We start from the raw sequence: 15609 nt of genomic DNA, 5'->3' as shown, positions 1-15609 counted from the left end.
AAATGATTTCCCCTTTTCTAGCACCCCCCCACTCCCCGAAAGTCCCGTAAGCCCCCTTCTCTTCCCCTGTCCTCCCTCCCACCCCTTCCCCTTCCCAGTTCCCCATTCTGGTTTTGCCAAATACTGTTTCACTGAGTCTTTCCAGAACCAGGGACCACTCCTGCTTTCTTCTTGTATCTCATTTGATGTGTGGATTATGTTTTGTGTATTCCAGTTTTCTAGGTTAATAACCACTTATTAGTGAGTGCATACCATGATTCACCTTTTGAGTCTCGGTTACCTCACTTAGTATGATGTTCTCTAGCTCCATCCATTTGCCTAAGAATTTCATGAATTCATTTTTTCTAATGGCTGAATAGTACTCCATTGTGTAGATATACCACATTTTTTGCATCCACTCTTCTGTTGAGGGATACCTGGGTTCTTTCCAGCATCTGGCAATTATAAATAGGGCTGCTATGAACATAGTAGAGCATGTATCCTTATTACATGGTGGGGAATCCTCTGGGTATATGCCCAGGAGTGGTATAGCAGGATCTTCTGGAAGTGAGGTGCCCAGTTTTCGGAGGAACCGCCAGACTGATTTCCAGAGTGGTTGTACCAATTTGCAACCCCACCAGCAGTGGAGGAGTGTTCCTCTTTCTCCGCACCCTCTCCAACACCTGCTGTCTCCTGAATTTTTAATCTTAGCCATTCTGACTGGTGTAAGATGAAATCTTAGGGTTGTTTTGATTTGCATTTCCCTAATGACTAATGAAGTTGAGCATTTTTTAAGATGCTTCTCCGCCATTCGAAGTTCTTCAGGTGAGAATTCTTTGTTTAACTCTGTACCCCATTTAATAGGGTTGTTGGGTTTTCTGGAGTCTAACTTCTTGAGTTCTTTATATATATTGGATATTAGCCCTCTATCTGATGTAGGATTGGTGAAGATCTACCTAAGTGACCCAAAAAACTCCACTAGACAGCTCCTACAGCTGATAAACAACTTCAGCAAAGTGGCAGGTTATAAAATCAACTCAAGCAAATCAGTGGCCTTCCAATACTCAAAGGATAAGCAGGCTGAGAAAGAAATTAGGGAAATGACCCCCTTCACAATAGCCACAAACAGTATAAAGTATCTTGGGGTGACTCTTACCAAACATGTGAAAGATCTGTATGACAAGAACTTCAAGACTCTGAAGAAGGAAATGGAAGAAGACCTCAAAAAATGGGAAAACCTCCCATGCTCATGGATCAGTAGAATCAATATAGTTAAAATGGCCATTTTGCCTAAAGCACTATACAGATTCAATGCAATACCCATCAAAATCCCAACTCAATTCTTCACAGAGTTAGAAAGAGCAATTATCAAATTCATCTGGAACAACAAAAAACCCAGGATAGCTAAAACTATTCTCAGCAACAAAAGAAAATCTGGGGGAATCAATATCCCTGACCTCAAGCAATACTACAGAGCAATAGTGTTAAAAACTGCATGGTATTGGTACAGTGACAGACAGGAGGATCAATGGAACAGGATTGAAGATCCAGAAATGAACCCACACACCTATGGCCACCTGATCCTCGACAAAGAGGCTGAAAACATCCAATGGAAAAAAGATAGCCTTTTCAACAAATGGTGCTGGTTCAACTGGAGGTCAGCATGCAGAAGAATGCGAATTGATCCATCCTTGTCTCCTTGTACTAAGCTCAAATCCAAATGGATCAAGGACCTCCACATAAAGCCAGATACTCTGAAGCTAATAGAAAAGAAACTGGGGAAGACCCTTGAGGACATTGGTACAGGGAGAAAGTTTCTGAACAGAACACCAATAGCGTATGCTCTAAGAGCAAGAATTGACAAATGGGACCTCATAAGGTTACAGAGTTTCTGTAAGGCAAAGGACACCATCAAGTGGACAGATCGGCAACCAACAAATTGGGAAAAGATCTTCACCAATCCTACATCAGTAGTCTTTCTTTATACAAATGATAAACAGGCTGAAAAGAAATTAAGGAAACAATTCCCTTCACAATAGCCACAAATACAATAAAATATCTTGGGGTAACTCTAACTAAACAAGTGAAAGATCTGTATAGCAAAAATTTCCAGTCTCTCAAGAAAGAAACTGAAGATTTTAGAAAATGGAGAAATCTGCCATGCTCATGGATTGGCAGAATATAGTAAAAATGGCCATCCTACTAAAGGCAATCTACAGATCCAATGCAATGCCCATTAAATTTCAATACAATTCTTCAAAGGTGTGGAAAGAGCAATTCTCAAATTCATCTGGAAAGGCAAAAAATACAGAATACCAAAAACATTTCTTAACAATAAAAGAGTGGTTGGGGGAATCACCACTCCTTACTACAAGTCTAACTACAGAGCAATAGTAATAAAATTGCATGGTATTGGTAAACAATCAGACATGTTGATCAATGGAATAGTATTAAAGACCCACGAATAAAACCACACACTTACGGATCCTTAAACTTTGACAAAGAAGCCACAGATATACAATGGAAAAAAGAAAGCCTCTTCAACAAATGTTGCTGTTTTAACTGGCTATCCATACATAGAAAAATGAAAATAGACCTATATGTGTCAGCTTGCACAAAGCTCAAGTCCAAGTGGATCAAAGACCTCAACATAAAACCAGATACGCTGAATCTAATAGAAGGGAAAGTAGGAAAGAATCTTGAAATCATTGGTACAAGGGGAAATTTTCTAAACAGAACTCCAATGGTGAATGCTCTAAGATCAAGAATTGATAAATGGGACCTCATGAAACTGTAAGGCAAGGGACATAGCCAATAAGACAAATCGGCAATCTACAGATCTGGAAAAAATCTTCACTAATCCCTGGTGATAGAGGGCTAATATCCAAAATCTATAAAGAATACAAGAAGCTAACCACCAAAAAACCAATCAACCCAATAAAAAAATTGGGGTATAGAAGAACTAAACCTAGATTCACAACAGAGGAATCTCAAATAGCTGAAAAACATCTAAAGAAATGTTTAAAGCCCTTAGTGATCAGAGAAATGTAAATCAAAATGACCCTGAGATTACACCTTACACCAACTGCAATGGCTAAGGTGATAAAACCTCAGGTGATAGCACACCCTGGAGTGCTAACATGTTGGAGCAGACTTGAAACAAGAGGAACACTCCTCCATTGCTGGTGAGATTGCAAACTGCTACAGCAACTCTGTAAATCAATCTGGAGGATCCTCAGTAAATAGGAAATAGATCTACCTGAAGACATATCAATACCACTCTTGGGAATATACCCAAATGGTGCTCCACCATGCCACAGGGTAACATGTTCCTTCATATTCATAGCAGCCTTGTTTATTGATAGCCAGAAGCTGGAAACAGCACAGATTTCCCAGAACAGAAGAATGGATATAGCAAATGTGGTTCATTTACAGAAGGGAATACTACTCAGCTATTAAGAATGAGGACATCCTGAGTTTTGCAGAAAATGGATGGAGCTCAAAAATATCATCTCATGTGAGGTAACTCAGACACAATAGGACATTCATGGTAAGTACTCATTAATAAGTGGATATTAGCCAAAAATAAAATACAGAGTACCCAAGATACAGTCCATAGAACTCAAAAAGGTCAACAAGGTAAAAGGCCCAAGCAAGGATGTGTCAATGCCACTTGCGAGGGAGAAGAAAGCAACCAAAAAGGGGGAGGGTGTGAGTGAACTTCAGGGAAAGGGCATATGGGGGTGTAGAGAGGGGAACATGATCTGGTATTGGGTAGTGGAAAAGGACTGAAGACCTGAGGACCAGTAGAAAGAATGGAAACAGGCAACCTCCAGAGGGAGGAGGTTGGGGGGACCTTCCAGAATATATCAGAGGCCTGGGAGGTGAGAGACTCTCAGGACCCAAAGGGTCCATTGGTGGAGCGGGAACTTGTAGAGCCCTCCTCTAGCAGAAAGACAGGACATCATGTGAGGGATGAGGTTGCCCTTGAGGTTGACTATCATGTCGTCTGCAAATAATGATAGTTTGACTTCTTCCTTTCCAATTTGTATCCCTTTGACCTCCTATGTTGTTGAATTGCCCGAGCTAGTACCTCAAATACAATATTGAAAAGATAAGGAGAAAGGGGGCAGCCTTGTCTGGTCCCTGATTTCAGTGGGATTGCTTCAAGTTTCTCTCCATTTAGTTTGATGCTGGCTACCGGTTTGCTGTATATTGCTTTTACTATGTTTAGGTATGGGCCTTGAATTCTTGTTCTCTCCAAGACTTAAGCATGAAAGGATGCTGAATTTTGTCAAATGATTTTTCAGCATCCAATGAAATGACCATGTTGTTTTTTCTTTGAGTTTGTTTATGTAGTGGATTGCATTGGATCCGTATATTGAACCAACCCTGCATTCCCGGGATAAAGCCTACTTGATCATGGTGGATGATGGTTTTGATGTTCTTGGATTCGGTTGGCAAGAATTTTATTGAGTATTTTTGCATCGAAGTTCATAAGGAAAATTGGTCTGAAGTTCTTTTTCTTTGTTGGATCTTTGTGTGGTTTTGGTATCAGCATAATTGTGGCTTCGTAGAAGGAATTGGGTAGTGTTCCTTCTGTTTCTATTTTGTGGAATAGTTTGAAGAGTATTGGTGTTAACTCTTCTTTGAAGGTCTGATAGAATTCTGCACTGAAACCATCTGGTCCTGTGATTTTTTTGGTTGGAAGACTTTCTATGACTCCTTCTATTTCTTTAGGCTTTATGGGACTGTTTAGATGGTCTAGTTGGTCCTGATTAAATTTTGGTATTTGGTATCTGTCAAGGAAATTGTCCATTTCCTCCAGATTCTCCAGTTGTGTTGAGTACAGGCTCTTGTAGTAGGATCTGATGATTTTTTGGATTTCCTCAGTTTCCGTTGTTATTTTTCCCTTTTCATTTCTAAGTTTGTTAATTTGGATACTTTCTCTGTGCCCTTTGGTCAGTCTGGCTAAGAGTTTATCTATCTTGTTGATTTTCCCAAAGAACCAGCGCCTGGTTTTGTTGATTCTTTGTATGGTTCTCTTTGTTTCTACTTGATTGATTTCGGCCGTGAGTATGATGATTTCCTGCCTTCTACTCCTCCTGGGTGAAATAGCTTCTTCTTGTTCCAGGGCTTTCAGGTGTGTCATTAAGCTGGTAACGCATGCTCTCTCCATTTTCTTTTTGGAGGCACTTAGGGCTATGAGTTTTCCTCTTAGCACTGCTTTCATTGTGTCCCATAGATTTGGGTATGTTGTGTCTTCATTTTCATTGTGTTCTAAAAAGTCTTTAATTTCTTTCTTTATTTCTTTCTTGACCAAGGTATCATTGAGTAGAATATTGTTCAATTTCCACGTGTATGTGGGTTTTCTGTTGTTTTTGTTGCTATTGAAGACCACTTTTACTCCATAGTGATCTGATAGGAGGCATGGGATTAGTTCGATCTTCTTATATTTGTTGAGGTCTCTCTTGTGACCACTTATATGGTCGATTTTGGAGAAGGTACCATGAGGTGCTGAGAAAAAGGTATATTCTTTTGCTTTAGGATAGAATGTTCTATATATATCTGTTAAATCTAGTTGGTCCAAAGCTTCAATTAGTTTCATTGTGTCCTTGTTTAGTATCTGTTTTCCTGATCAGTCCATTGAGGAAAGTGCAGTGTTGAAGTCACCCACAATTATTGTGTTAGGTGCAATGTGTGCTTTTAGTTTTAATAAAGTTTCTTTTACGAAAGAGGGTGCCCTTGCATTTGGAGCATAGATGTTCAGGATTGAGAGTTCTTCTTGTTGTATTTTTCCATTGACCAGCAAAAAGTGTCCCTCAGTGTCTCTTTTGATGACTTTGGGTTGAAAGTCAATTTTATCTGATATTAAAATGGCTACTCCAGCTTGTTTCCTGAGACCATTTGTTTGTAAAATTGTCTTCCAGCCTTTTACTCTAAGGTAGTGTTTGTCTTTGACCCTGATGTGTGTTTCCTGTAAGCAGCTAAATGTAGGGTCCCGCTTACGTATCCAGTCAGTTAGTCTGTGTCTTTTTATTGGGGCATTAAGTCCATTGATGTTAAGAGATATTAAGGAATAGTGATTGTTACTTCCTGTCATTTTTGACGTTATTTTTTAAATTTGATTGCTTAACATTTTTTGGGTTTGATGAAAGGTTACTATCTTGCTTTTATTCCAGGGTGAAGTTCCCCTCCTTGTATTGGTGTTGTCCTCCTATTATCCTTTGAAGGGCTGGGTTTGTGGATAGATATTGGGTAAACTTGGTTTTGTCATGGAATATCTTAGTTTCTCCATCTATGGTGATTGAGTGTTTTGCTGGATATAGTAGTTTTGGCTGGCATTTGTGTTCTCTTAGAGTCTGCATGAGATCTGCCCAGGACCTTCTAGCCTTCATAGTCTCAGGTGAAAAGTCTGCTGTGATTCTGATAGGTCTTCCTTTATATGTTACTTGGCCTTTTTCTCTTACTGCCTTTAATATTCTTTCTTTGTTTAGAACATTTGGTGTTCTGATTATTATGTGACGGGAAGTATTTCTGTTCTGGTCCAGTCTGTTTGGAGTTCTGTAGGCTTCTTGTATATTCATGGGCATCTCTCTCTTTAGGTTAGAGAAGTTTTCTTCCATAATTTTATTGAAGATATTTGCTGGCCCTTTAAGTTGTAAATCTTCACTCTCATCTATGCCTATAATCCTTAGGTTTGGTCTTCTCATTGTATCCTAGATTTCCTGGATATTTTGGGTTACAAGCTTTTTGCATTTTGCATTTTCTTTAACTGTTGAGTCCATTGTTTCTATGGAATCTTCAGCATCTGAGATTCTTTCTTCTATCTCTTGTATTCTGTTGTTGATATTTGCATCTCTGTCCCCTGATTTCTTCCCAAGGCTTTCTATCTCCAAAATTGTCTCCCTTTGAGTTTTCTTAGTTGTTTCTACTTCTGATTTTAGATCCTAGATGGTTTTGCTTAGCTCCTTCACTTCCTTGTTTGTGCTTTCCTGTAATTCTTTAAGAGATTTTTGTGTTTCCTCTTTCATGACCTCAGCCTGTTGACCAAAGTTCTCCTGTATTTCTTTAAGTGTTTTTTGCATTTCCTCATTATTGGCTTTTGTATTCTCCTGGATTTCTTTCAATGATTTTTGTGTTTTCCTTGCAAGGGCTTCTAACTTTTGATCCATTTTCTCCTGAATTTCTTTAAGTATGTCCTTCATGTGTTCCTGTACCAGCATCATGACCAGTGATTTTAAATCCAAATCTTGTTTTACTGGTGTGATGGGGTATCCTGGACATGCTGGTAGAGGAGAATTGGGTTCAGATGTTGCCATATTGCCTTGATTTCTGTTAGTGATGTTCCTGCGTTTGCCTTTTGCCATCTAGTTCTCACTGGTGTTAGTTGGTCCTGTCAGTGCTGGACTCACCAGTGCAAGCTGCCCCTTCCCAGGAGACCTCTGGTGCACAGCTTACCTCCTGCACTGCCTGGAGACAGGGTGCTGTTGTCCAGGCTGTTCAGATGCCGAAGCAGACACCCGAAGGTTACCGCTGGGGCCGGCTGGATTCACAGGAGCACTCCGACTTCTCCCAGCTGGCCGCCCGGAAGCCCCTCCTGCCTCTTGCAGGACCTGGAGATGTGGTGTTGCTGCCCAGGCTGATCTGGATCCGGAAGTGGAGAGGTCTGAGGGATCCTGCCTGAAATATTTTAAATTATGGCTTTATACTAAAGTCCTGCTTTCTTATTATTTTTCTTACTTTTTTTTTATTCCTTGGTTTAATAAGCTGCCTCGGTTTTTGTTAGTTTAGTTCATTTCTTGTCCTAATCTTAACTAATGACATCAGAATTAATGGCATTAGAGAACTAATTACTATGTTATGGTATTTTTGCTTAATCAAATAAAAATCTCCTATACTCCAGACACTGGATTTCTTGAGTCCATAGGGAGTGCTATGTGACCTGAAGTATGGGATAAGGCAAAAGGTATTTATTAAGAAATCAAGAAAGAAAATCTAGAGAAAAGTCAGTAGGATTGTTCAAAATGTCAGTTTCTATAGGTGCTTAGAAACGAGCGATGTGTTATATGTCATTGTTATATGACTTTGACATTGTCAGACAAGTACAGTTTCCCCAGAGCATTTTGCTTTCTCAATTTTGTACTAATCAGGTGATTTTTAAGAGTCATTGCTTAATCTACAAGTTTTTAAGAAATAAATGAATTCTGCCTAAGACCACATCATAGACTATGCACTGTCATCAAAAATGTGTGAATTACTTATGAATGTGATGGGGTTCTCAAAGTCCTGCAATATGTGTTTCAGGTTCAAGCTAGATTAAGACAATCTCTCACCAGGTGCTGTCAGGAAAATGTAAAAGGTAACCAGTTTAGATCGTGTACATGGATAAAAGAGAAAGCAAAAATCCAATAAAAGGAAGAAAATTCAGCAAAATTCAGCCTAAGAGAAGTAAGAAGATCGAAATCAGATGCTGTGAAGTTGGTCCTGACATCCTAATGAGTGTTTGCTGCTGCTTTGGGTGTGGGTCTTCATGAACAATTTTGTTTTGAATTGAATACTTTTTTTTTATTTTTATAGAGAACAATGTGATTTTAATGATGGCATTATTTACCAGAAAATAACATTTTCAAAGGAAAAGCACAATAATAGAATCTTCTTAAGGAAGACATTTTAAAACATGAGGACATGCCTATGAATGAATCAAAAAATGCTTGATAAAGACTCATAAACTGTCTGACATACCCTCTACCTTCCTTGATTATTTTGTTTCCCTTTTTAAATAGAACTGAGGCATCCACACTTTGGTCCTTCTACTTGTCCTTCATATGGTCTCTAAGTAGTATCATAGGTTTTCCGAGATTTTTTTCCCTAATAACCACTTATCAGTAAGTAGACATCATGTGTTTGTGACTGGGTTACCTTACTCGGGATGATATCTTTGTAATTCCATCCATTTGCATGAGAATTTCATGAAGTCATTGTTTTTAATAGTTGAGCTCCAATGTGTACAACATTTTCTGTATCATTCCTCTATTGAAGAACATCTGGGTTCTTTCCAGTTTCTGGCTGTTATAAATAAGGCTGTTATGGACATAGTGGAGCATGTGGCCTTGTTATATGTTACAGAATCTTTTGGGCACATGCCCAGGAATGGTATAGCTGGGTCCTCAGGTAGTACTATGTCCAATTTTCTGAGGAACCGCCAGACTGATTTCCAGAGTGATTATACCTGTTTGCAATCCCACCAGCAATGGAGAAATGTTCCTTTCTCTACATTCTGCCCAGCATCTGCTGTCACCTGAGGTTTTTATCTTAGCGGTTCTGATTGGTGTGAGGTGGAATCTCAGGGTTGTTTTGATTTGCATTTCCTTGATGACTAAGGATGTTGAACATTTCTTTCTTTCTTTCTTTCTTTCTTTCTTTCTTTCTTTTTTTCATTTCTTTCTTTCTTTCCTTCCTTCTTGCTGATAAGTGGATATTAGCCCCAGAGCTCAGAACCCATGATAAAATTCACAGACCAAATGAAGCTTAAGAAGGAAGACCAGAGTGTGGGTACTTTGGTCCTCCTTAGAAAAGGGATCAAAATACCCATGGCTCATAGCCAACAAATGGACTGAGCATAGGGTCCCAAAGTAGGAGCTAGAGAAAGGACCCAAGGAGCAGAAGAGGTTGGCAGCTCCATAGGTGGAACAATAATATGTACTAACCAGTACTCTCAGAGTTCCTAGGGACTAAACTACCAACCAAACATTTCTTTAAGTTCCTTAATTGAGCTCAGGAATCAGTGCATGATTCCGCAGTTCAGAATTCTCTGTTTTGCAACCCATTTTTTAAAAATATTTTTATTTTCTATATTCTTTGTTTACATTTCAAATGATTTCCCCGTTCCCAGATCCCCCCTCCCCATATGTCCCATAAAACTTCTTCTCTCCATCCATTCTCCAATCGCCTCCCTCCTTTTTCTCTGTCCTTATATTCTCCTCCAATGCTAGATCAATCCTTTCCAGGATCAGGACCCTCTCCATACTTCTTCATGGGAGTCATTTGTTATGCGATTTGTGCCTCGGGTATTCAGAGCTTCTGGGCTAATTAATATCCACTTATCAGAGATTGCATTCCATGTGTATTCTTTTGTGATTGGGTTAACTCACTTAGGATGATAGTTTCCAGATCCAAACATTTGCCTGAAAATTTTGTGAATTCATTGTTTCTAATTGCTGAGTAGTATTCCATTGTGTAAATCTGCCACATTTTCTGTATCCATTCCTTATTTGAGGGACATCTGGGTTCTTTCCAACTTCTGGCTATTATAAATAAGGCTGCTATGAACATAATGGAGCATGTGTCTATATTGCATGTCGGGGAATCCTTTGGGTATATGCCCAGGAGAGGTATAGCAGGGTCCTCCAGAAGTGTCATGTCCAGTTTTCTGAGGAACAGCCAGATTGATTTCCAAAGTGCTTGTACCATCTTATAACCCCACCAGCAGTGGAAGAGTGTTCCTCTTTCTCCACATCCTTGCCAACACCTGCTGTCTCCTCAGTTTTTGACCTTAGCCATTTTGACTGGTGTGAGATGAAATCTCGGGGTTGTTTTGATTTGCATTTCCCTAATGACTAATGATGTTGAGCACATCTTAAGGTGCCTCTCGGCCATTCGAATTTTTTCAGGTTGCACCCCATTTTTAATCTGGTTATTTAGTTCTCTGGAGTCTAATTTCTTGAGTTCTTTGTATATTTTGGATATTAGCCCTCTATGGGATGTAGGATTGGTAAAGATCTTTTCCCTATCTGTTGGTTGCCATTTTGTCATAATGACAGTGTCCTTTATCTTACAGAAGCTTTTCAGTTTTATAAGGTCCCATTTATTTTTTTTATTTATTTTTATTTATTTTATTTTTTATTCGATATATTTTTATTTACATTTCAAATGATTTCCCCTTTTCTAGACCCCCCACTCCCCAAAAGTCCCATCAGCCCCCTTCCCTCCCCCTGTTTTCCCACGCAACCCTTCCCACTTCCCTGTTCTGGTTTTTCCCTATACTACTTTACTGAGTCTTTCCAGAACAAGGGGCCACTCCTCCGTTCTTCTTGTACCTCATTTGATGTGTGGATTATGTTTTGGGTATTCCAGTTTTCTAGGTTAATATCCACTTATTAGTGAGTGCATACCATGATTCATATTTTGATTCTGGGTTACCTCACTTAGTATGATGTTCTCCAGCTCCATCCATTTGACTAAGAATTTCATGAATTCATTGTTTCTAATGGCTGAATAGTACTCCATTGTGTATATATACCACATCTTTTTTGCATCCACTCTTCTATTGATTGATACCTGGGTTCTTTCCAGCTTCTGGCAATTATAAATAGGGCTGCTATGAACATAGTGGAGCATATATCCTTATTACATGGTGGGGAATCCTCTGGGTATATGCCCAGGAGTGGTATAGCAGGATCTTCTGGAAGTGAGGTGCCCAGTATTCAGAGGAACCGCCAGACTGATTTCCAAAGTGGTTGTACCAATTTGCATCCCCACCAGCAGTGGAGGAGTGTTCCTCTTTCTCTACATCCTCTCCAACACCTGCTGTCTCCTGAATTTTTAATCTTAGCCATTCTGACTGGTGTAAGGTGAAATCTCAGGGTTGTTTTGTTTTGCATTTCCCTAATGACTAATGAAGTTGAGCATTTTTTAAGATGCTTCTCCACCATCCGAAGTTCTTCAGGTGAAAATTCTTTCTTTAACTCTGTACTCCATTTTTTTTATAGGGTTATTTGGTTTTCTGGAGTCTAACTTCTTGAGTTCTTTATATATATATTGGATATTAGTCCTCTATCTGATGTAGGGTTGGTGAAGATCTGTTCCCAACTTGTTCATTGCTGATTGGCCCTTTTGATGGTGTCCTTTGCCATACAGAAACTTTGTAATTTTATGAGGTCCCATTTGTCAATTCTTGATCTTAGAGCATAAGCTATTGGTGTTCTGTTCAGGAACTTTTCCCCTGTACCGATGTCCTTGAGGGTCTTCCCCAGTTTCTTTTCTATTAGCTTCAGAGTGTCTGGCTTTATGTGGAGGTCCTTGATCCATTTGGAGTTGAGCTTAGTACAAGGAGACAAGGATGGATCAATTCGCATTCTTCTGCATGCTGACCTCCAGTTGAAACAGCACCATTTGTTGAAAAGGCTATCTTTTTTCCATTGGATGTTTTCAGCCCCTTTGTCAAGGATCAAGTGGCCATAGGTGTGTGGGATCATTTCTGGATCTTCAATCCTGTTCCATTGATCCACCTGCCTGTCACTGTACCAGTACCATGCAGTTTTTAACACTATTGCTCTGTAGTATTGCTTGAGGTCAGGGATACTGATACCCCCAGAATTTTGTTTAATGTTGAGAATAGTTTTAGCTATCCTGGGTTTTTTTTTTTTATTCCAGATGAATTTGAGGATTGTTCTTTCTAAGTCTGTGAAGAATTGAGTTGGGATTTTGATGGGTATTGCGTTGAATGTATATATTGCTTTTGGCAAAATGGCCATTTTAACTATATTAATCCTGCTGATCCATGAGCATGGGAGGTTTTTCCATTTTTTGAGGTCTTCTTCGATTTCCTTCTCAGAGTCTTGAAGTTCTTGTCATACGGATCTTTCACATGTTTGGTAAGAGTCACCCCAAGGTACTTTATACTGTTTTTGGCTATTCTGAAGGGTGTCATTTCCCTAATTTCTTTCTCAGCCTGCTTATCCTTTGAGTATAGGAAGGCTACTGATTTGCTTGAGGTGATTTTGTAACCTGCCACTTTGCTGAAGTTGTTTATCAGCTGTAGGAGTTCTCTAGTGGAGTTTTTTGGGTCACTTAGGTAGACTATCATATCATCTGTAAATAATGATAGTTTGACTTCTTCCTTTCCAATTTGTATCCCTTTGACCTCCTTATGTTGTCTAATTGCCCGAGCTAGTACCTCAAGTACAATATTGAAAGAATTTAAGGCCCATACCTAAACATAGTAAAAGCAATATACAGCAAACCGGAAGCCAGCATCAAACTAAATAGAGAGAAACTTGAAGCAATCCCACTAAAATCAGGGACTAGACAGGGCTGTCCCCTTTGTCCTTACCTTTTCAAAAGGCCCCATTTATTGATTCTTGATTTTAGGGCATAAGCCATTAAAGGAGGGGTAGAGGGGGAAAGGAGAGGCAGGATCAGGTGTTGAAAGAGACAGGGAAGATGTATAGATGGTCAGGAAATTGAACAGATCTGTATTGCAATGGGGGACGGGGAACTGGCGATAGCCAACACAAGGTCCCCAGATGCCTGGAAAGCAAGAACCTCTCAGGACCCAAAGCTAAAGATGACATTAGCTGAAATATACAAGGAAGGCGTAAGAAAACTTATAGAGACCATATCCAGAGGTTAGGCATAGCCCATGCTTGAGGGATGGGGACACCCACTCTTCTAACAAATTTTGCCCCTCTAACGGAAATACAGGGAAAAAGAATGGAACAGATATTGAAGGAAAGGCCATCCCTAGACTGTTCCACATGGGGATCCATCTTATATGCAGCTACCAAACCCAGACACTGTTCCTGATGCCAAGAGTGCTTGCTGACAGAAGCCTGATACACCTTTCTCTTGAGAGGCTTAGACAGAGCCGTACCCACACATACATGGATGTTTGCAGTCAATGATCGGACTGAGCAGGAGGACACAAATCAAGGACTTATAGATAGGACTGAAGGAGCTGAAGGGCTTTGCAACCCCATGGGAAGGACAACAATATCAACCATCAAGTCCATCTCAGAACTCCCAGGCACTAAACTACTAACCAAAGAGTACACAAGGGACCTATGGCCCCTGCTGCATATCTGGCAGAGGCTGGCCTTGTCTGGCATCAAAGGGAGTGGAGGTCCTTGGTCTTATGAAGGCTGGATGCCCCAGTGTATAGGAATGGTAGGGCAGTGGGTCAGGAGTGGATCGTTGGGTGGGGAGCACCCTCGTGGAGGCGAGAAGGAAGGGGTGGGATGGTAGTTTTTCAGAGAAGAAATTGGAAAAAACAGTAACATTTGAAATGTAAATGAACAAAATAACAAATACATAAATTGGAAAAAAAAACAACAACTCATAAACCATTCTCAAAAGGATAAATAATACACCAGTGGGACCCATTATCCCTGAAAGGATGGTATAGTATTTCACATGATACTGTGATGGCTGAAACTACTTGATGCTTTCATTGAAAACATCCAATAATGCACCTTCTGACACGAAAACCTAGCTAGCAAGATTTCAACTCAGTTTCCGCTGTATTTTCTATCGTATATCCGAGGTCTGTGCTGTGTTTAGAAATAAAGTCTTATTAACCAGTTCTGATAGGCTAATAGGCAGACATGAAGGATCATGTGTTCTTTTGGAAGGCTCTAGATGTTTGTGACCATCCATGTCTAATTCTATGATTTATATTAAGTAACAAAATGAATATCTCTAATATGCATTATTCATTCAGGCTACTCAGACTATAATTTTTCTAGCTCTCCTAAATTTTTGTTTGGGTTACAAAGCAATGATATTCCAGACAACTTTCACAAACAGTCTCCATTTGCGTGAACACTTCTCATAATTCTTACCATATCCTATGGCAAACACATACCCTAATATTCCATGATAATTAATTAAAGAAAATATAGGCATTTTCTCACTTTACTATTAATTTGACAGTTTTTGGTTTCTATAATTGTCTGAGATTCACTTGTCATTTCAAACAACATAAATTAAGTAAAAATGCAATTAAATTATTTATGATCACACAGTCTATTTTCTTCATGTAAAGAGTCACAGAATAACTCAATAGAGGATTTAAAGTCTCCTATAAACTGAAGGACAAACTAAGAACAGAGAATGATCTCAAACTGTGTGATACTTTAATGCTAAGCATAAAATATTTAAGCTCTTTTCTGTGGCCTCTTGCCCATGAGTTCTCATTTTTAATATAGCTACGCTTTAATAACTGTTTTCATGTACTCTGGAGAATGGAAAATATGGGGAGAAAATGTCTTTGCTAGAGAAATATGAGTCATTGGATAACAAGTTTATAATTATGTCCAAGATTTGAATCAATGTCACAAGCTCCTAATTCATCTCATTAGAAATAAAATCAGTATTAGGATAACTCTTGTGGTATACAGCTAATATCTACAGAAGAGTTTTCAAATGCCAGATTACTAAACCCGTAAATCAGGGTCACTTTTGGTACACATTGAAAATTCTGCATTGGGAACTATTTCTTCTGTAAGAATTTTGTATCGTATCTCAGGAAAGAGTTATATCCAATATACCTAATTCTACAAATATAATAAAAAATGAATAATGTTTAAAGTCAGATATAAGTACTTAAAATAGTTATCTATAGGTATTAAAATGATAAGATTAAAGGTAATATATACTCCTACAAGTTTTGTCTCTTTGGATCTTCTTATAAACTCTAAATAAGATGAAGATTTGACTTATAATACATTTAAAGAAGAGGGGGCTTTCAGTAAACTTCATAGGAATTCCTTAGGTGTTTTCATGTAAATTCTCGTAGCAGATCACGATGCAACACATTATCAGAATTTCAATAAGGTGAGGAAGATATTG

This window comes from Apodemus sylvaticus, chromosome 8, assembly GCF_947179515.1.
Source record: "Apodemus sylvaticus chromosome 8, mApoSyl1.1, whole genome shotgun sequence".
Lineage (NCBI taxonomy): Eukaryota > Metazoa > Chordata > Mammalia > Rodentia > Muridae > Apodemus > Apodemus sylvaticus.
The sequence above is the reverse complement of the archived record's forward strand: the minus strand, read 5'-3'. Positions refer to the sequence as shown.